The sequence below is a fragment of the Harpia harpyja genome, chromosome 6 (genome assembly GCF_026419915.1).
Source record: "Harpia harpyja isolate bHarHar1 chromosome 6, bHarHar1 primary haplotype, whole genome shotgun sequence".
NCBI classification, from domain to species: domain Eukaryota; kingdom Metazoa; phylum Chordata; class Aves; order Accipitriformes; family Accipitridae; genus Harpia; species Harpia harpyja.
Genome location: NC_068945.1, coordinates 48,747,416 through 48,771,092, shown reverse-complemented (window position 1 = coordinate 48,771,092; position 23,677 = coordinate 48,747,416). Strand labels below are relative to the sequence as shown.

Sequence of the window (23,677 nt, the reverse complement as noted above, 5' to 3'; positions counted from 1 at the left end):
CCTCATATATTTTAGGATGATTTATGAGGCAATGCTGTTGCTTTCCAGTTAAAGCAAGAAGCTAAGGCCAAATCTACCAGTTCTTGTAGCCAGGTCTGTCACAATTCCTTACAATGTGATCCTGGCCAAAATCACCATTTCTGTGGACTGTCTTTGCTTCTAAGTTATCTTGAGTTATAGTAGTCCCTGTGTCAAGTTTCTTCCATGTAGTAAATGCCTTAGCTTGGCCAGGTAACGTGTTTAACACAAGCTCGCTCTTCACAGACGGTATGGGCTAAAACTCATGCTAACATGCCAGATCTTTAAGAGGTTATTTCTGCCTGATTGCTTTTTAGTAAAACCCCATGTTCACTATGCAATTTGGGTTGGCTGCACAAGTCGGACCACGGGGCATGGCGAAATAACCTATAGAGCAAATAAGCATACAGCATCTGAAAAAAGCTGTGGGATTTACCCTGCAGGTCTCAGAGGCTCCATACACTAGTGGCTATAGTCCCACTAGGAAGACTGGTGGTATTTCACACTGATCCTGTTTTCACTCAGACTAATTTTACTTGAGAGGAACTATTCATTTGTAAATAAATTCAAGCTAGTAACAGTAAAGTTACACCTAACAACTCCATTAAAATCCTGTACAAATAAGCACAAATAAAAGGGGTGATGACGAGGAGATGGTCCCTTCCAGAATCAGTACCTTCAGTTAAGAAGTTCATCTCACCTCATAAAATTTTGCATTTCCTCATTTTTCCTTTTGTTGCTGTCCACCCTGTGTGTACCCGTGTATGAAAGTAAAAAAATTCTTCTTTCATAGACTTATTGAGACAGCAGATCTGAGCCCTTGGTGCTGCAGCAGGTCTTGTCCTTCATTATAGGACATCACAAGCTCAAAATCAGCCCTGTCCCTTCAGCCTCCATCTCAGTTATTCCCTTTTCTCAGTTCAGTCCCATTCCTCCATGGTGGTCTTTCTCCAGCTTTCAGAAGCTGGCAATAGTTTTCCCCATCTTCCCATTAGCATCTGGGCACTTTGTAAAGAGAGTAATAGTGGGCTGAGCTGCTCAAAACTGCTGGGCTCTTTCTAGTACTTCCCTCCCACATTTTCCTTCTTTCCCTCCAACGTACCACCTGATTTTGAGCATCCTTGGTTAGCTGCTCGACTGCCACGAAACAGGCAAGTGATGCAGGCAGCAGATCGGAGGACAGGTAAGACTGTAGCTGAGCAGGAGAGATAAAGTTTCTTCTCTTATCAAGCCTCTGTGCAAAATCCCACCATTCACAAAATCTCTGTGAGCTGGCAACCACAACTTCTTCACACAGTATGGCTAAGGTGTAATTATTGTTTAGAAAACATTCAGAGAAAATTGTCTTTGGAAAGACACCACTCCACACAAGTGGTGACATCAGTGCCCAACCCGCAGTTTGCTGTTTCACTTTGCGGGGTTTAGACCCCTGTGCACTCTCAGACCTGAAAAAACAGCTATCTCTCTGCACACTGGGTTTTGAGATTTGTAGTATGTTTTCAGGTCTGATCAGAGTGAAAGCACCGTAAAAAAAAGAAAGGCTGGCGGTGAGAATACTATTCTGAGAATAAATTAGTCACAGGTCTCAACTGGGCGGAACCGGGTCTGAGTGCTGGCCTCCTGGTACAAATGTAAATCCAGCTGGTGCAAGCATAACGCTAACCATGTGCAAGTACTGAGGAAGCAGAAAACATAGCTGGTTTGGAGAAGGAGTTAACAGTGGTTCCCCTGTAACCTTAATATGTGAACAACATGCTAAAATGTTGTTAGCACACAGCATTTTTCAACATATTTTGCAGATATTAACTAATTAGTCCTTTCAGTGTTGAAAGCATTACAGCATTATCTCCTTTTCTTCAGAACTGAAGAGAATGAAGCAGAGGAGGTTAATAACTTACTGGAAATGACAGTGAAATAACATGGTAGAGTCAGGTTTAGAATTACTATGTTTCCACTTCGTGCTTCTGTGCCACAATCTGCACATCATGGTTTTCCTGGTTAAAAGAAAAGAAAAAAAATGTAAAAGATAGGTATAATAAAATTATATTATTTCTCTAATTTGTCATTTTCAGATTTAATGCATTTTTAGACATTTGCAGTGTAATTCCCTTCCTTCCCCCACTTTCTTAAATTTCTCTCCCAACCAATAGCTCACGAATGCTCCTAAATACTGAAGATCTCCATGAACGAATTAAGTATCACTGCCTGCTTGGATTTTCCTACACATTGATTATTCTTTAAATATAACATTTTATTTATTAGTGTTGGTGATTAAAAGAATCCTCTGCTTATGCATCCTCTTTCAGCTCTAGATGCACCAGCATAATTTTTAGTGTGCAAAATTCCCCAGCTATTCCACTACAAAATGTATTCTCTGCTTTTCACAGCTTTCTGGATTACCCCAAGTGAAATTATGGCAACTTTAGAAAACTGCTGTAATGCTACAATGCCACCATCTGGTTACAGTCAAGGATCTGATCTTGCAGGTGGTGAAGGCTCTGAGCCTCAAAGAATTCAGCAAGACACCACTGACAGTATAGGCTGGATATGGAACAGATGTATGCGCCAAATTGGTCTTGTTTATTGAGGGATTTTGATTAGCCAGAGATTGAGAGTAGTATTAAAGAGCGAGTAAAGCATCTGCTTTTCCTGTCTTTCTCTTTATTTGCCACATCAGTTCTGCCTAAGAGGCTCTGAATCCTGAATAAATCATACGTATATGTGTGATTGCACATAGCATTTAAAGAGCAGTTTGCATCCTTCGGACGGCCCCGAAGCCTTCCTCTGGGAGCCCCAGGGAGCCGTGCTGGGGACGGCCTGGGGCTTGCACCCGGCAGCCCCCACTGCCCACCCTGAGGGCAGACCGGCCGCTGGGCAGGGCAAGCAGAGCCGGGCCCTAAGCTCCCAAAATCCTACACCAAAAGCTGAAAACGTTTGCTGAGGAAATTCCAAATATTTCAACCATTGTAAACTTCCTTTTGAAAGCATATCATGGGAAGTAGTGTCACTCTTCTTGGAGCAAAATATAGTGTTTTCTTGCTTTGGAAACGCCTGAGCAAGTGGGAAAGAGCAGAAGCTGGTGTGGGAGCATGAAGCAAAAGAAAATCAAGATAAATACGAAACTACATAATCTTTGAGTGTCAGCCGCAGCCAAAAGGGGTGTCTATTTCAGTGTCTAAACCTGAGTAGCCGGAATCTGATTTTACATATGTTGACTGCAAGCAGCACTGCAACGTTTCTGCTCACTTCTTGCTCTATAGTAAAATGCTAGTTGGTGGGGAATGCCAAGCAGCCACATTTTACTTCTTGCAGCAGAGAGAAAAGGCATTAAGCTGGTTCGGAAACATATATTATAATTTGTTTCTGCTCTACTATTCTGAGTGCTGATCTTAAATCAAAACAGTTTGGGGCTGCTAAAATGATTTCTGCTGAATGTAAGTAAAACGTGAGATAAAATGGAATAAGCAGCAGGAGCAAGTCATAAGTCAAAGGTCAGCCTCTCTTACTGCAACTCGTTTTCATGGGCTAAAAGAAACAGAACAGTAATATTAAGAATATAAAGGGAAATGAAAGAGTTAACAGTGGTGTCTCAGAAAAATACATTTTTAAAATACATTTTGGAACATTAAGTCATAAAACCATCTGCTCTTGAGCACCATCAAGGCAGAATTATTTGTTTTCCATGTTTTTATTGGAGGGGGAATCAGTCTAAAGGGCAGAGTATGTAGGGCCTGGCACATCATGGTATAACAGGACCAGGAAATTACATCCAACAGAAAGGTAAAAGCAGGAGATGAAGGGGGTGGGAAGGGATCCTATTTTTCTATCAAAGTTACCAAAGGACAAAGAGGTTTGTTCAGTTTCATATCTAAAAAAAATATTATTATTCCTGAGATCTAGGTGAACTTGCTATAATTAGACGTATAATACAAAATCAGCAAAACATAGATTCATACCTAAAATACTAAACAGCAGATGGAAAATTTGTCCTAGGACACTTGTGTAAGCAAGAATTTCAGCAATTGCTAAAATTCTGTGCTTAACATAAAGATTGTAGGAAACCCAACAATGACCCAGAAGAAAGCATAAAACTGTGGATAGTGGTGAGCACAACTAAACTTGAGCACAACTAAAAGTTAAGGAGTTGTCTTGATATGTTCTAGAAGTGCAATTTATCATTGCTTTGTATCATTGCTTTTACGCAAACATGAACATCTGGGAAACAAAGGTGTAAAAACACAGCTTTTTGAATGCAGTACGTTTTGCAATGTGTAGATGAGAATATTTGGGCCAGTAATTTCTTGAACAAATAGACACGTTGGACTCCTATCTGTTGCTTTACCAAAACATGTGACCTGTTCAGCATTTTTACTGTTGCAGAGACCATGTTATTCCCACTCCATCACAACAGGACCTACTTGCACAGGCACTGTAGACTCAGTGATTTGCAAGACCACTGGGCAGGTGGAACATCAGCTGCCCAAAGCACCTGTACAGAGATATCTTTTGGGGAAGGAGATTAGCTGGGAAAGAGGTCATCAATTAGCCATGAAGTCTGTTCTCAATAGTCCATTTCTTCTGGGCAATTTGAGAATGGACTATGATGAAGTGCTCTGGCAAGATCCCAACTTGGGCTCATTTTTCGAGGTTGCTCCACCACATGACCTGCATGCTTCCATATACACCTCCACACTTACACAGGGAATCCTTACTCCTGTAGGTCTTTTGTGTCAGTGTGTGCATTTTAACAGAAAGTAAAATCAGAATTTATAAAAAACCATTCTTATTTTGCTTGAAGAAACATTGTTGATATGATTGTTTCCACATTCAGCATTTCTGAGCAAACAACTTAACTGCCTGACACAGACACACTGCACCATATGAGATGCTCTAGTTGCCTGTTCAGAGGGGCACATGTATCTCATAGGTCTTAATGGCATCCACCAGCTCCATGTGGCTAACTAAGGCAGGGTATCTTAAATAGAAACCTATCTTTAGAAAATTGAATAAAGCCCTGAATATTTCTGAACAGAAATCCCTAGTGTTCAACCACAAGCAGGTAGTGTATTCAGAAGACAGAATGGCCTAATTGCTTGGACTTTCATTTGAAAAAAAAAAAAAAAATCATCCAAACTAACATTTTTAAGCTGTACAAAGTTGGGGGAGTTTAATTATTTTCATGCAGCTTTAATTGGGATGAGAAGCCAAACTGCTGGAGTAGAAGATTCCTTTCACATCATTCTTGAACCAAGTGCAGTCGTAAAACAGAAAGACACAAAATCCAACTACTAGCAATAATTGCAAATGATTACTATTTACAGAGTATTCATCAGCATACACTTCATCAAGACTGTTACCACAGCTTTCACTTGGAATAAGAGATTGAATTGTGGTATTTCTGATGAAACAAATCTAGCTTCAAGTCCTTATCATGCTGCAAACAAATACCTTATTTTCTCCTTTCTGGGTTTCTACATTCTGCTAAATATTTGTTTTATAGGCTACTTTCTCCTTGCATTCATTCAGTCTCATTCATTCTATATTTCTAGTATCTTTCTCTGGAGATCTCTGCAGATCAATTTGTAATACCTAGCTGACACTAGTTTTGTAATACCTCTCAGGCTCATACTTAAAGAGTTTTACTATCAAAGCATTTTATGTCCTGCTTCTACCATTAACATCTTTGTTATACAACAGACTGGCCCTGAAAATTCTTGCTAAACAATAGTCCTCATGTATATGCCTACTAAAATCAACTACATGATTAAAGACTCCATAGAGGAACTACATCCCCCTAAGTGAAAAATACTTAGTGCTGACTACATGGTACCTACTAGACATTCTCCCATCACAAGTCATTGCTATTAATCATTATATATTTTATTTTAAAATAGCTTGAGATAAGAAGTAATGTGAAGATGTTCAAATCTCTCTTGATTTCTATTAAGGTCGGAAGCAGTGTTTTATGAGAATGTCTTAAATGATTCACCACAGCCTAAATAATGCAGCTACATTTTCACATCAAATAAGCCTATATACTTCCTTATATATTGTAATACAGATGTTAATATACTGGTAGTCCTGCCACCCTCTCTAAATGGGATAAGTAGGACAGAAGCACCATTCTAGGGTATGCTTGCTGAACCAGGGAAAAAGTAGCAGTCCAGTGATGGAGATTTTCAGGGGAAAAAAAACATTGGACTGAGTGTAAGATGAGCCTCTAGCTACAGGCAGATGCCTGAGGAATAGCCATTGGAAAGGGAAACAGGCAGCAGGCAGCTGAAAGAAGGACCAATAAAAGATGAGAGATGAACAGCAAAATTGGGGAAGAGCAAGCAGAGGTAAGAGGCAAATAACACTTATTGATGAGGGCCCTTCCAGGCAAAAGAGAGATCTGGTATGAGCAGGGGGCAGGTACTGAACAGCAGCTGAGTGGTACATTGAAAATGTCTGGTCCCTTTGAGCAGGGACCCATGAAATCACCCTCTTCACGCCTTCCTGGAGCTGTTACGTGTGGAAGGGCTAAGACAAAAGGAACTGAGATCACAGGACCTTCACCTAGCCAGCTCACCCATTAAAGGCTTCAGAAAAGCAGTCCAAGAGCAGGAATGAGAAGCCACATAGGACTAAGTTATTGATATTCTATGTGCTAATTTATAAACTATCCTCTATTGTTGTGTTGCTCACTGATTTTTGACCCTCTTTCTGCCATTCAGCTTTCCAGTGAAGAGCCTTTCTATACTACTTAATTCCTCTAAGGCAGTTGTTCTCAGGTTGTAGTATGCAGACTGTTAGTATTCAGAAAGGCAGAATAGTAGTCCACAAACTACTGAACGTATTCAGGTACCAACCTCATATGCATGGAAACGTGAGCAAACACAAAACGGGGAAATCATGTAAAGAAATGATATTTCAAGGCTTAGCCAACTTTTATTTGATGGTAAATGAAAACATCTGTGGTAAAGGATTTTGCCTGTACAATCTACATCTAAAGGTCAATTGAAAAAAACCTAATCCTTAATTAAAAAAAAAAATACTGTTCTCATTTTGGTTATTGCCACAAAAAAATTATCAATAATTTCTTCCTCCTCTTTTGAAAGGCTAAATTCTTAAACTGCTTATAGACTTCTGTTTAATAAAAATGTGTAAATATATATTTCTTCAAATGTTCTAGCCCTGGAAAAAGTTCCTATTTATTTATTTATTCATCTGTTTTCAAACTCAGCCCAAATCCTTTCTTTTGTTTTGTCAGGTTAGGCAACTGCATCAGTACAGAATAATATGAAGCATTAGAGACTTATTTCTTGGAGCAAAACCTCTCTTCTTCTGTAAAGTCAGAGCAATCTCTTTTTTTAAAAAAAAGGAGCGTCTTGTGGAATAACATATTCCGATGCCATTTAACTGCAACTACGTTTTTCCTATTCTGGGAGCACATACTGCTACAGTAGTTAACAGAATTTCTGTCCACTACAAGCCAATAAGGATAGCAGATGTGGAGTCACAAGACCCGGGGACCTCTACCAATTAAAGGTCAAAATCTGTCTCACTTCACAGAATGCAGCATTTGAGCGTGAGGTCTTGTGTATATTTGTCATCTTGTTCAGTCAGAAAGATATGACAACAAATAGCTGGTCAAAAGCTGTCAGGGTCAAACTAAGCTTGATAGAGTGCCCTAGGTCACCTCTGTGATTCCAATAGCAGAAATCGCCCTGGTGTCAGTTTGTATTGTAGTCAAATAGTACGTGGCACACAATAGAACTGTATTCCGTCACTAATTGCTTCTTTGACCTTCTTGTTAACCAAACATTTTGACTAGAAATATGTACCGTGCTATCACGTTCCATGGCAATGCAACAGCTACCTCATAATAGATTTATAGTATTGAACATCTTCTCACCTCATACCCAGAGAAATCACAATTAAGGTTGTATTAGAGAATTTGTTTGAAGCGAAACTGCAAGAAGATAATAAAGCATTCTATACAGAGGAGGGCATACTCCAGACAATCTTCACATTTCAATGTCCTCTTGGTAAAATAAGAAGAGATTTACATTTTTTTTTTACAGTTTTTAAGGTGGTCTTTTTAACACTGGTTTGGCCTGCAGCTAAGCAAGCAAAAAGAGACATGATTGGGTAAATATTTCAACACTTTCTAGCCAAATTATTATTTCTCACTTCTAGGAAAAACTGAAACTCCCCTGCACAATTTTTAGCATGTCCATAGAAATCGATACTGAATAAAGAAGTCACTTGATACTGCTTTGGAATTCTGAGAGGCGATTTACTAATTATTCCAGTGAACATGGCTGCAGAGAAAGGTTGGACTCGTAAAGGGTTCTGAGCTTGTCCAAGCAGACTCAGTAAAACCCAAAGGGAGACTGCAGGGCGCTAAATCCTGATCTCCAGCAGACTGGTTCCACAGCAAGTTAAAAACAATCAAAGCTTTCATGCTCACCTATTCCAAATTTTCTGTGTAACAGATCTTTCATTGCCTCCATTTTTACACACACCCCCCTTTTATTTTCTCTTTTTTCCACTTAGCAGTTTTCTTCTATTTTCCTTTTTGTATCATTTTTCTCTAAAGCAGAAGGAGACTTCTTTTCATCCAATTTACACGTTTCCACCCATCTCTTTCCCTTTTCTATTCCCCAGCTAGCATTAGCCTACTTAGAGTATAATAATCTTAAATTAATAACAACACTGCTACTACTTTTTTTTTAATGGGAAAATAAGCCTTTCTCTTTCTGTGCATGCAATAGCAAGCACATGTTAATGTGGGAAACTTAAGACTTTTAATACAAATTTTGTCTTTACTCATCTTTTCCAAAAAAAGAACATCAATTTTGGCATAATTATGTTAGAAGGTAAGATTTACAATTTAAAATTTCTTCAAAATTTATTGCCAGCTGCATTTTGTAGAGGTGGTCTTATTTTGCTTGGTTGTACTGTTGTGAATATTTTTGAGAGCATCTGTTCAGCAGAATGCATGTTTCGTTTTGCACACGTATGTAAGTGGATAATGGAAGAAAATATATTTACAGCTGCAGTGGCAGGAGTAAGAAGCCTGACAGAGATTTTCTCCACTGCAGGCTACATGCAAGTAATGCATTTGGCTCCCAGGTGTAAACCTCCAGTGGTGCGTACCCATGGAAGGAAGCTCCAAATTCCTGTGGTTACAACTACGCAGCACCCTCATGGGAAAGGCCTGAGGACAGTTGTTCTGCAGGCCACCCTAGCCCTGGGAAAAGGTGCAAAAAGCTGCTAGACACTGCTGAAAGCCCTGAGCCATTGTGCCGTTGTGGTCCAAGTGTGCAACTCTCTGTTTGCTATGGTGACCTCATTATCCCATGCACAGCAAGGAAAATATTTTAGCAACCCTGTTTCAGAACCACCAGGGAACATTTTATTAATTTCCTGTGTGTAAAATGTTTACCTCTGTGCCTTCACAAATTGCTTTCCTGGCCCCAGGAACCTTTGCAATTTTAATGAAGGAGCTCTATCTATCCATCTATGTTCTTGCATTGTCTTTTTACAGATCCCAAAGAAGAAAAATTAAGAAACAGTGAACACTTTGATTATTTCCCTTTGCAAAAAGCTTATACTATTGCGATGTTCTTTTGGTTGCTGTTTACAAATTATAAACACTGAAAGTCAAGCTGTGGAAAATAGCCCTTGTTATTGCTGCCTGTATATGGGCATGACCCTCATTTTCATAATCCTGATGCTAAGTGAACTTTAAGATGGGGAAAGGTAGAAATTATTTAAATTAAAAAAAAACCTCAGAGCAAGGCCTTGATTCTGAAAAAGACTTTCAGACATATTTAACTTTACACATCTAATTAGTCCCAGAGTAAAATCACACTGAAACCATTAATTTGTTATAAACAGAAATCTGATGTACGTCAAAATCATCTTATTGCACTAAAATAAGCACAAAATCAATCATCCACACATTTTTTACTTGAACCTTGTTATCGGATACGAATTATTCCACCATTTCAGAAGTGACCAGTGCAATTAAACACTTCAAGGTGTATAAATTTTGTACTGAGAGGAAAAAAACATAGGTCAATTAGAAGGTAAGATGGCAAACAGAAAAAGGGATTGTCCAGGCCTTGCTTTGGGAAGCACTAACATGATGTTGTGTGTCCATATACTTAGCATAAGTCTCCCTTTAGGTCACTTCTGGACTACCACAATGGGAATAAGTAATAGCAATGATACTAGCAAAGGTAGTACAGGACAGGAGGGAACTGAGGGGAGCTCCTGGTTCAGAAATACATACAGGCAAGATCCACTGTGATTAATGAAGGTACACAGAAGTGCAGTTAAATTGTAGATAACAATCCCGGTGTGGCTTATGGAGGGAAATGGTAAACTGAAGCTCTCCCTTGGGCCTCCCTGTCTGCCTAAGCTTGATCCAGAGTAACCAGCACATGCATCCATGTTCTGCATTTGCTCTTTATTCAACAGACACTTAAAAGGACATAAGACAAGATGAAGCCACTTGGCCATATGACAACACAAGTAACTGGAGAGACCAGGAGGAACTTGGACCATTTGTAGGATAAAGGGTTACACAAAGGGGTAACACACCAGGATTAGAAGAGGTTTCTATTAATTCAATAGAAACTGAAATCATTACGTTGCAAAGTAGATAGATAGGCTCTAAGGAGCTTATTTTTGCCCTTGTCCAGCAACTTTTAGCAACCTGTGTTTACTCAAGATAAAATATTAGTATTAAAGTGCCTATAATTTAAGTACAATCATAATTTTGTGTGCAAATTGCTGGTGAAATCTTACCAAGTTCCTGCCTCTTCTACTTACACTTTATTAAAGAAAAATCACAGAACCTGTCTTTGCTAAAGGCAAAGTCTTCTTCATACGGAAAGTGTGCAAAGATATACTAAATGTAAGAATGTGCTGGTTTTGGCTGGGATAGAGTTAATTTTCTTCATAGTAGCTAGTATGGTGCTGTGTTTTGGATTTGTGCTGAAAACAGTGTTGATAATTCAGGGATGTTTTCATCACTGTTGAGCAGTGCTTACCCAGAGCCAAGGCCTTTTGTGCTTCTCACCCCACCACACCAGCGAGGAGGCTGGGGGGGGCACAAGGAGTTGGGAGGGGACACAGCCGGGACAGCTGACCCCAGCTGATCCAAGGGATATTCCAGACCATAGGACGTCATGCTCAGCATATAAAGCTGGGGGAAGAAGAAGGAAGGGGGGACGTTCGGAGTGATGGCGTTTGTCTTCCCAAGTCACCGTTAGGCGTGATGGAGCCCTGCTGTCCTGGAGATGGCTGAACACCTGCCTGCCCATGGGAAGTGGGGAATGAATTCCTTGGTTTGCTTTGCTTGCGTGCACAGCTTTTGCTTTACCTATTAAACTGTCTTTATCTCAACCCACGAGTTTTCTCACTTTTACCCTTCCGATTCCCTCCCCCATCCCACCGGGGGGGAGTGAGAGAGTGGCTGTGTGGGGCTTAGTTGCCGGCTGGGGTTAAACCATGACAAAGAGTTTTCTTTCCTAATATTATTAATATGTTACTTTTTGTTTCAATTAAATAACCAGGATAACTTACATTTTAAAACTTTCAAGATCTTGCCAGTGAAGACATATTCACAAGATGTAGTGTCCTGGAAAAATCACTACATCTAAAAATTACCCTCATTAGAGAACTAGAGTTGTCTTGTTAATACTAAAATGGATTGTGGTGGGAACAATACACTGAAGAGCCATTGTTTTAATGGTCTTTAATCCTGCCCATTTGTCAATACACTGAAGTTACTTAATGAACTGTCTTTTTTTAAATATCACTCCAATACAAAATGTAACAAGCTGCACATAAAATGAAAGTCACTCTTATGTAGATTAAATGAAAGTTAACATAACCTTTGACATGCAGCTTGTTAAGAATTTACAACCATTGTCCAAATAATGAAATCACTGGTTTCACACTACCCCTGTTTAAGGTACAGTGGTTTGCGAAAAGTAAAAAGAATACCTTATAGAACAGCAGGATAAGGGAGGGAATATACTACCCTACAACTGTGAAATCAAAAAGTATTATCTACACAGAGCCATTGTACACATGATGCTTTCTAAAGAATTGAAAAGTATCTTCTTTAGTACTTTTAAAACCTAGAGATCAATTCTTGTGCTCTAGAACCAGTACAAGTCTTTCACTTAATTTGGATGCAAATTTGATTTCTGTCTTAGGTAAAATTCTGCATTACTTAGAAAAGATGACAATTGAATCTGCTTGCATTTTCACAATTCAAGCAATGGCTGTATCACAATAATAAATGCCAAAATAATAATTTCTGTTAAAAACAAATAATTGTAGCACTAAAGCTCTAATGGGAAACAGCAGTAAATAGCCTTTGTTTGATAAAATGTCTCCCTGTTGGCTTCTCAGCCAGATCTCATAGTTCAGCTATTATTCTCCATTTGCTCTTGTTTTCTAGCACCAGTCCCAGTGCCCTGTTTTGTTTCCCAAACAATTTCTTCACCCTGGTTCTATCACCTTTTCCTCACCTTTCTATACCGTAAGACTGTGCCTGACTCCACACCACAACCAAATCGATGCAGCCCCTAATACAATCTAGGTAGTAATCCTGGCATTAATAGCCAATACGTGTAACCAGCTGATTGACTGTGTCCGTCCACCGAAAGCAGACATCTCTCTAGTCAACTGATTCTAACACAGAAGTAAGATACTTATTTCACATTAATCACTTCCAAGTCACTGGGGCATCTCAGTCAAGCCAGTCGGTTACCTCAATCAAAATCAGACTGCAAAACAAATTTCATGCAATCACTAGGTTTTAGATGGATAAACAGGAACATATTATTTGCATATAGAGGCCAGGTGTGGTATATTTCATATGAAAAGGCAGAAAAATTACTTTTTAATATTTAACCCAAGTATTTTTAATGCCTTCTTACAGAAGATGAAGTTTATTACAAATATTTTCTGCTCTATTATTGTCCACATTTGCATATGCTATGAAGGAAGAAAATTATTGCAGGTGAAATTACAACTTAAAGTTCTTCCTTCTTGGCAATCTAAGCAAATGTGGTTTACAACAAAAGGACTTGCATGGTCCATGCCTTCCCCCCACTGCCCCTCAGCTGGAGCCTGAGATGTGGAGGAATGAAGGCAATTTATTTTTCAGGCACGCCCAAACCTGCTCCTCCCACTGATGCCATCTATCAGATTTCCAAAGGTAGAGTGAGCTGAATTTGAAAAATTTTGAACATTCAGAATTAAGAAATCAATCATAGCTTACTAGCAGACTACAGAAGTATCTTTTTCTGCATATTGATGTGCTTTTTCATATTAATAATAGCTAACTAAACCTCTCAGTGAAACACACCTTGTCAATCAATAGTTCTGTACTACATGTAAGAAGTAGGTTTACAGGATATTTAATGCGATAAAAATAGGCTTAACTAACATTCAATTAATTATTTTGTCCATTGATTATGCTTATCGGTATTTAATGTATATACTAATAATCTATGAATTTGTTCATTCTTTAACACAAGACACAATGTGGTTTTAATTAAACTACAGAGCAGTTCACTGTTTTACATATTTTCTTTTCACTCTTCTGGTAAATGAATGTTAATTAGTACATAAAAGTATAGGATATCATAACATCAACCTTTAATCCATTTTCAGAAATGAATATTGGTTCAGTGGCAAGATCAGCTGCCGTGGAATTCGTGTAAATCATCTAAACTAGTGAACAAAATCAGTTCATTAATCCTTCCTGACAGGTTAATTTCATTCCATTTCTAAGTTGTCAAGTTAGAACATGGAACAAATAATCAAAAACCTTTAAATCAAATATACCAAATCAAGACTAATTGAATATGCTTCAAGTATGTCAATAACTAGATTCATTTTTCAAAATCTAATAGGAACTTGTTAAACTATAAAAATACATGCCCTGCTAAGTCTGGGAGGGCAGGAAAAATGTTGGCACAGCAATTTTATTTTTTTAGTTAACTGTATTCCCTGAATGTGTGACACAATGTTCATAATGCAAATACATACACATCTCATACACACTCCTTTCATATGCACGTGCTGTGTGTATATCAAACAGCCATGTAAAGTATTGAAGTGAAATACAATTGTTCCATGAATTAAGAGCTCTTGAATTTCACATTCTGTATAATTACACTGTTTTACAGAACCACACATTTCTGCCCAGACCATTAATTCGTCTAGAATTTGGAATGTCTTTCCAAGGAAATGGGACTGGCTTTCAAATTACACTGGAGATTAATGACTATTAGTAAATTGAATAGGGCATAAATTTCCACATGTTTGATCTCCATTCTTAGATCTGATGTAAAAATTCTTTTTCCACTTAATCACTTCTAGTAGCAAGAGAAGTATAAGAAAATTCACTCAAAGGCCTGCTCAAGACATTTGCTGAATATTCCCAACTTTGCTTATACTATGCCAGATTTACTAGTATTAGTAATGATCTCAGTCCTACTGCTGGATGGAAACACTGGGTGGAGCAGTTTTACAAAACGACTCCCAAATCTAGGAGTCTACACAAGCTGCTGTCAGTTGAGATACAAGCTTTATTCTGCTTCCCACACACAGTCCTGCAGCCAGGAAATATGGTACTGTAACAGCTCATACACTGCAAGAAGTTGTTCTGCTACTTCTAGTTGCAAAGCAGCCAAGTTACTACAGTCTGGACTCTGTTGTCACCACCCCAGCTCCGCTCACCCTGCTCGGGTGCTACGGGACAGCACCCTTCGATGAGGGCACAGCTAGAGATGGGCTCACCTGTGCCACCTGGCTTGTACCCCCTGGCAGAGCTGCTCTGCCCCTGCTGATTCTCAACAGATATAGCCCACATATCTTAATTGCATTATTAACTTCATCCCCATAAATTAAATTATTTAAATTGAACAGTTTGTATTATTGTCAGAAGCATGTCATTCAACTGGAATAGCACCTGCTGCGGTCCTATTTTACTTGGACTGGCAACAAATTCTTGGATCCATATATAGAGTGTGCTCCTTTTTTCACAAATCACATCACAAATTCGAATGTGACAAGGCATTTAGGGAACCCCAAGACATTGAGTAACACCAGGCCACATGGGACTGGCAGATGTGACATGGGACCTACAGAAAGCCTTCTCAATCCTTCTCGAGTGGCAACTGGAAGCTGGGAAAGATACCCTAAGGAATCCCAAGCTGCTCTAGATATCTATTTATGGGGGAAAGCAATGCAGTACCAAGTGTCTCTTTCAGCATGACCTGAATCTCTTTCTAGGGTCCATTGATAAGCTGTCCAGAGACTACAGTGAGAGTACAGATATCCAGCCCGTGCGTAAAAGTCATGTAGACTCCTACTACTTCATGCCTTCATCCGGAGCAGAATCCGACCCTGTGCATCTGTTATACTTGCACTGACACAAACTGGGAAATACTAAAGCCAAGAATATAGCCATCAATGACTTTTCCTGTTGAACTCTGGAGAACATAGCGAACACAGGCCTGAACTGGAGTCTGTGGAGGTGAAAACCTCTGGTTCCATTTGTCTCTGCTCTCTGTCTCCAGAGATTTGTTCAAATGTGTCTACACCACAGCATTTTAATGAGTTTAAATGAGGCTGCAGACTTTTCTTGGGCTCTGTATACAGCAGTCTGTTTCATGGCAACTAAAAAATTAATCAGTGCTACTCTGCAATTAACCAAATAATCTCAGATATTACAGTAAAATTAATGAGCTCATTTCAGATTGTATTTCCTTTATGGCAAACCAGTTACATTTTTGTTTTTCTAAGTACTTATGTTTTTAAATCAAAACAAATCTTCTAAATCATTTGTCAAATGATTGGAGTTATTCCAGTAAGCTGACTGACTTCTTTGATATTTCTGTTTTGTTCCACACAACTTTCTTTACTTTCTTTCATACCGAAACAGTTTATTCACAGCATCCATTTTAGGCAGCTACAAGAACTCTGAAATACTTCAATGGCCAATTTATTTTGTGTTGTTCTTCAAAAGGTCTAGATTTCACTTCATCTTATTTCCATCTTCCTTCATTTCTATCATTAAAATGGCAACCTATTATGTAAATAAACTGAGAACAATGAGTTGACTTTATATTTTCTTCAAAAGAAAACTGTGACTCAGAAACTATATGTAGGCTTTATTTCAGCTAGCATTATGTGACTAAAAAGGAGACATTTAAGCTAGACATCTAAGCAAATCACCCTCAGCTTGTTGTGCAGCCAAAAGATGTAAGTATCTTCATAGGTACTGTATTTTGTTGTAAGGTAGGCAATCTAAAGTAGATTACATGACTCCCAGGCACCTATTTGGTGATCTGAATAGCTCTCAGCTCTTCTGACCAGAGTGCCAAAGGTTGTGCAGGTTGGAAGGCACCTCAGGAGGTCAGACAAGGTTGCTTTGTCCACTACGCTCTTGAAAAACCCCAGAATGAAAAAAGACTGCATAGCCTCTCTGAGCAGCTTATTCCAATGCTTAACTCCTGTCATGATGAAAAAGTTTTTCCTTACATACAGTCTGAACCTCTCTTTCTTTCAACTCATGCCTGTTGTCTTTCATCCATGTCCCACACTGAAAAGCCTGCCTCCGTCTTCTGGATGACCCACCCTTAGGCACTGGAGGATGTTGTTCAGGCGCCCTGAAACCACCTCTTCTCCAGGCTGAACAACCCCATCTCCCTCAGCCTCTCCTCACAGAACAAGTGCTCCATCCACCAACCATTGTGGTGGCCCTACACTGAATTCGCTTGAGTTGGACCATACATATCTAGTGCCTTTGAAATGCTTTTGGGGATCCACACTGAGCTGGCAGATATGAAACAGGACCTGTAAGCAATCTGCATCCTTCTATAGCAGCAGCTAGAGGTTAGGCAGATGCGTTGCATTATCTCACATGGTTTCAGACACCCATGAATGTGAAATTCAATTTGGCCCTACATCTCCCTTGAATTAAATGGAAGTTAAAGGAGTCAAATTACAGATAGACACATGTAGACTTCTAAATGCAGGTGACTTAACCTGTGGCTGAACAACCATCCCAAACTTCCAAATCATACAATATTGCATGTGCAGCTGTTAATGTTGGTAAACTATTGGGCATAAAAGTATCATAGAGGTAGCTGTTATATGCTACTTGCTCTCAGGATTTAGTGGACTTCTCACATTAGTTAATACAGCTTTACAATATATTTGGTAAGGTATTTAAAAATAGGGAAACAGAGTCCTATTTCACATAAATCCGAGACAGAGCTACAGGTAGAATTTAGATTTCTTTGATCTCACTTCTGGACCTTAAAACACAGGAATATACTCCGATCCAAATCCTACTGCATAATGAATTAATTAAAAAATAAGTTTTTACACACTGCGCGTGGAGTTATTTACCTCATAATCTACATTTTAGAGCTGAAAAGATGATTCTGAGTTTCCAGAAAATTTTAAATCTGAAATCTGAGAAAAAATTGGTGATGTCAAGTCATGACTCAGTTTTCATCTCACTTCTGTGTAAGTTTCACAACTCTGTTACAGATAATACTTGAAGCATTATCATTATTTTTAGTTAAATAATAGTTATTTATCTAAAACAAACTTGATGTCTTAATTCATATGAAAACTCAGCAACATAACATTAGCACAATCTATGCGATCTTTCAAATAGAATATTGCTAGAAATGGTCAGCTGCAAAAGAAGTTCCTTTCTTCCCTATGCATTCATGTTTCTACTAGAAATCATCTTTGGGGGAAGTTGCTGCAGCTTTCACTTCCTTTTAATTAATATCTTTAGCTAATATCTGGTACCAAAAATATCTGCAACATTAAGAGCTATTCTTAGTCCTTAATTCAACTCATCTCTTTACAAAGTAGAGCGATTAACTTTTCTTTCTGAACTGGAGAATTTGAGACTTTCAGTTATGATCTCTAGTCTTACAGGTTTATAATTGCATCTGAAAATATAATATATATCTATATAACTTCATTTTTGTCTTGAAAAATAAAAACATAAATAATAGATATCTTTCAGTATTTGGAGTACATAGTAAGACATGGAATTTACAAGGTATGCATAAATATTTCCAGAAATAGGACTAAAAGAAACCGGCTGTGATTTGAAATCAAGTCCTTAAGTTCTAATATATAGATATTTAAGCATCTAACACATGTGGATTTAAAGCCATTTTTAAAACTGAGGAATTCATTATATGGTCTTAGTCATGTACAAAGCTTCTAATCAGTGATATCTAAATGCTTAGTATTTGAAAATAAGTTTGTGCCTTTGTCTTCCAGGAGCACAGTAGTATATTTGCATAGTTATGGAAATAGCAGTTGCAAATTGATTACCCATTTTAAAAAAATGAACAATACAATAGTACCACATTTGAATCATAAATCTAGGAATGCACTAATCAAGAATATGCATGGATTTTCAAGGATTTACATTAACTGCTCATCTTCCTGCTTATGATATATCAGATTTCAAAGCAATAAAGGCATGTATGAGGCATGCAAGTTGTTCAAGTCAATAACATCCACCTGTGGCCCTATAAATTATGTTGCTCAAACTTCAGTGATATTCCAAGGGAAACTTGAACCAAGTTAAAAAACTTGAAACAAGTTTTTAAAATAAGCTCAATTTAACTAAAATGACTGCCTCTATATAATAAGTGTTACAGAGTTTGTGTTCTTTTCCCATACACATCCACTCAGTGATGACTAATGCTGGTGGGAACGCCCACTCACTGTGGGCTACTGTAGTGTATTTCCCATGGTGGCTGGCTGGGTGCTGGTACAGTGCACCACTCAACACAGCAGGGAACTAAGTTTCAGGATGTGTTAGAGATTTATAAAGGTCTGGTAGGGATGAATCCTGCTGCTTCCAGTGTCACAAGTATCCCTGTTTCTACCTTTCAGATATTTAGATTTCTTGCTCTGAATTTCTTGTAATAATAAAATTTCCTTCTGGAATCTTTACAGCTTTCTTACAGTGTTTATACCCTAAAGTTTCCAACATATATTCTAATATTTAAGTCCAGCTTCACAAGCTGCATCTGAAAATACTATATACATGCATAAATGTGTGCACATACTCATGAAATACCTACACAGAGGTGAGCATAAGAATATATGTATAATAATGTTACATTATGGAAACTTCTTTTCATCAAATGAGAATTTTATCTAACTGAACAGATTTAGGGTTAATGACATTTCATTTTCATGGCTTCACTTCAAGAGTATCAGGTGTATTACAGTACGTTCCCAATGGAGTGTGTTATCTTTTCAACTTGTTGGAATTTGCACAGCACAGGGTAGTTTTTGATTGAAAACTGCAGGAAGGCATTCAAGCAAAAAATTTGTCAAGTCAAATATCAAAAATAGCATTTTGTCTCCCAAAATGAATAAAGGCATATCATCAGCAATCTGCTATAGCAGAACCTTACTGAAGGTAGTAACTCATACTGCAGTGAAATTAAGAATGTATTTCCAAATTGTTTTCCTTCTAAATGTATGTATATTTATATGATAACCACCATAAAATTCAAAGGAAAAAAACCCAATGTCTAGAATTCATAACCTTAATTAAAAACCTTTGTGAGGAAAAAATGTTTTAATGAACTAATAAGTATATGATGGTTATAAATATGTATATGACAATTATAAATAAGACCAGGTTTTGCCTGAATAAAACTTCCATAATCTCTTTAGAAAGAAGTTAATGCTAAATCAAGCTCATATTTCACATATGTCATATTAGAAAGTTAAAGTTATAGTTTATGAGGTGGCAACTCATTTTCTCAGTATTATGAATTTTGGTATTTATGTCTCTAATTTCTCTTTTATGTTTTGAAATCTTTTTGTTTCTTCAACTCCGAAATTCTTAGCCTAAAAAGAAAGAAAATTAAACATTCTAGGACCTTTTAGCTGTTTTGCCATAAAAAGGGGTGAAAACCCAAATAGAATCTGCTGTGTTTGGATAATCAACTGTAAGTATGTATAGGCAAAATACTGGAATACCCTGAGCCTACATAATTATATTGGTGTACTCATGAAGAGATCATCTTACAGGATACTCATCCAACACAAGAGGTACAAATACTAGCACAAAGAAACCAGTTCCATTCCCCTTCAGCTCTACCCTGGCTGAATTCAGACTTCAGTGGAATTACAGCTTTTCCCAGTGTTTAAGATGACCATACTCTTCATAGCAGTCCAAGCAATTCTGTACCTCTAATGTTTGATGAGTTCAGGACACATTTCCTACAGCTAAGTCTAGCGACTTGAATTCAAATTTTTCAGTAAAACACTGCTGCAAAAATGATGTTATCAGTCCTTGACACGCTGAGGACAATATTGTATTGTATGCCCTTTTACCTGTGAGCTCTACCTACAGCCAAGTGAATAACAGGACACAATGCTGCTGAAGCCCAACTGCAAAACTGTCCCACTGGTCTTTGAGGAAGCAGTTTTGCTTCCAGCATTTATATGGAAAAAAAATAGTCCATAGTCACACAACACTCAGTATTCAGAGAGTAATATAGGCTTTCTTCATCAGTAACAAACCCTTAATTATGGAGAAGCAAAGATTCATGGTGCATACCCAGAAGGGTCAGAAGCAAACAGCCTGGACAGGTTCTCAAAATATTTATTTCATCTGCCTATGCCAAGGCAATGCCTCTACTAAATGGAACTTCATATAAATCACATTGCAGTTACTAGAGTGGTCAGACATTCTGTATGAAAAGTATTTAATTTCTAAACATTCTTCTGATGCTTTCCTGAGTAAGTGGCAGAATAGAACAACATCTTCTTACAATATGCTGTATTGTTTGTGTAAATCAATTTTTGTATAAGAGCCAGGGGAACTATTCTCAGTAAATTATTTATTCAGCTAATGTAGCTCCTTTTTGTTCATGAACAAACTGATTTTTGCAAATCTGCTTTACTTAGGTATTTATGCAGCCTCCATTACAATAATGTCAGAGCAAGTCACAGTCTTTTAATACACATTTATCGTCATAACACACTAGTCTACAAAGAACTATATTTGAAATGGTCTTAATACATTATTAGTATTACCAGTATGTAGTATCCCCAATGGTGGACAACAACCCCATTTTACTAGATGCTATACAAACACAGCATAATGTAACAGTCCAAGATCTATTTTAGGGTGAGCTGAGCCATTCGTAGTCTCCCCTTGCACCGTACTGACTAGGTGCTAAATTCAGTTACCCAGACATATGAGTATAGTTCTATCCAGATGGTCTAAATTATTCTGCCCGGCCTCTAGCAGCCACTCCACAAGAGTGCAGCTTCTGTCATGTAACATCTGAACATGTCTTAGGTGGTTCAGATGGCAGTAAGCACCTGTGAGCTCGTCTCCATTGACCGTAATGGGAGTTTTAACACCTTGGTCACACGTAGGCTCCTACAGGTACGCGTGTGGCATCTTAATCATAACCCCTCTATCCTAAGTAGGTTCGGGGCACATTTCCATACACAGCTGACTAGCTAATTACTGTCCTTGGTCAAGTGTTGTTTCTTCATATTTGCTTGTTTAAGAAACTGCTGAGTTTTTATTGACTGGAAATCAAGCCATTAAGGGAGTTTAAAAATGGAGACATCCAAAATCAAACCTTTAATCTATAACTGTGTTATCTCCTACTCACATTGAGCAACTGGTTATCTAAATCACATTATTTCCATTTAAGCCAGACTAGTATGGAGGCCTTACACAAATGAGATAAAGGCTTACTCTACTTTCCTTCTTTCCCAATCAGTTAACATATTTTTAGACTGCTGAAGACATTTTCAAATTTTATATGGCTGCATTTCAGATACATTTGAAATATCAACATCTGATTTTTTATCTAATTTAAGGTAATTAAGTAAATAAGTAAAAAAAAATAATTTCTGAATTCTTAGCCAAGTTTTAAGTTGGATTTTTTTCCAAATCTGTTTTTATTAGCTCAAGCCTGCCTGAGTGCTAGTAATCATACGATAGCATAGGTCAAGTTACAGTAGTTGACAGACAAAGACTAAAAGAAATCCAGGGTCTTGGACAAATTACAAGAGGCAAAAAGGCATTTGGGGAAGTCTCTAAAGTTTTAGGAGGTCAAGTCACATTGAAATCAATGAGAAATTTCTTTCTCAATCCTTTTGAGGTTTTTCTGATTGTCTACCCAGGGTTGCAGTCAATAGACACAAATTTCTATTCACAACTTGTGCAAAACTATCAAACGAAGAAATAAATTTGAAGACTGTGAAGAATTCATGTTAGAAAATGCCATGTTAGCAAAACATCATGAAATAAGGAAAACAGAACCTTAAGTTTTTAATAACAAATACCAGTGTTGGACAAAATAAAAATCATAGAATCATAGAATCATAGAATTGTTTCGGTTGGAAAGGACCTTCAAGATCATCGAGTCCAACCATTAACCAGCCCCCTAAACCATGCCCTGGAGTACCCTGTCCACTCGCTTTTTGAATACCTCCAGGGATGGTGACTCAACCACTTCCCTGGGCAGCCCATTCCAATGTTTGACAACCCTCTCAGTAAAAAAATTTTTCCTAATATCTAACCTAAATCTCCCTTGCCTCAACTTGAGGCCATTTCCTCTTGTCCTATCTCCAGCCACCTGACAGAAGAGACCAACACCCACCTCACTACAACCCCCTTTCAGGTATAGCTTTACATCTGCAAGAATCCTGAATAAAGTGTAAGCTCACTTACACTTTTCTATGTGTTTCTATGGAGTTTATGCTTTGCTTGAACTATAATTTTGTGCCATGTCAACGGGAATGATCTGTCCTTTCCCACTTCAGTTTTAGATGTGGTCCCCTTGTCTTGGAGATAAATCAAATGTCCCACCATTTGCAGGCCTTTAAGAAGATAGGAGGTACACCTACTGCACCCTGCAGGCCAGAGGTCTTCAAAACGCATCTCCAAAAAGGGAAGAAATAGCTTGGGAAAACAGCTTTTAAGAAGAGCTGGGAAGTGTGTGCTGGTCTTAAACTGGCTTAGCATAACTCCACTTCAGAATACATGTCCTTAAATTGTTGACAAAGAAACCAGTCCAGGAAAAGTCACTGCTTTATTCATAGCTGACTAGTGGATTCTGGTAGTGGATTCTGTTGTGGATAGCTGAGGGTTAATAGTGTAAGATAGTAACCAGTGAAAAGAAAATAAGGACATTACTAAGAGATAGAATAGTAGGGAAATGTAATATCTTTTGTACAAAGATTCCACTGACAACCATTAGCATTATTATCTGTGCCAACCAGGAAATGACTATCATTTTAGATATTGTTTGACAGCGCAGATTTATTCCTGGAGAACTCGACTTCATTCTCACCAATTAACATAGCAGATCCATAACCAGCCTTAGACATGCCACGTCTATTCACAGGGGATTATGTATAAACCATTTATTCCACATGTCTGTCCATTCAAAGTAGCTGTATTTTCTGCAAGATTACAGCCTCTCAACATTATTCTAAAACCAGTCACCAAACACTAAAGCCATTCTCCCCTGCTGAAAAACTTGTAGAAAAGAAGACAACATCATTTTTTTGGCAAATGTACCTTTCACCAGCTGCAAAC

At 38.1% G+C, this 23,677-nt stretch overlaps 1 long non-coding RNA gene across 1 annotated transcript in view; it reads right to left on the bottom strand.

The window, feature by feature from the left end:
- The window catches only part of LOC128143371 (uncharacterized), a 48,612-nt gene that overhangs the window by 13,591 nt on the left and 11,344 nt on the right, over positions 1–23,677 (bottom strand). Inside the window, exon 2 of the long non-coding RNA XR_008235738.1 lies at positions 1,917–2,012. This is a non-coding gene — a long non-coding RNA (uncharacterized LOC128143371). The remainder of the gene's footprint in view (positions 1–1,916; positions 2,013–23,677) is intronic.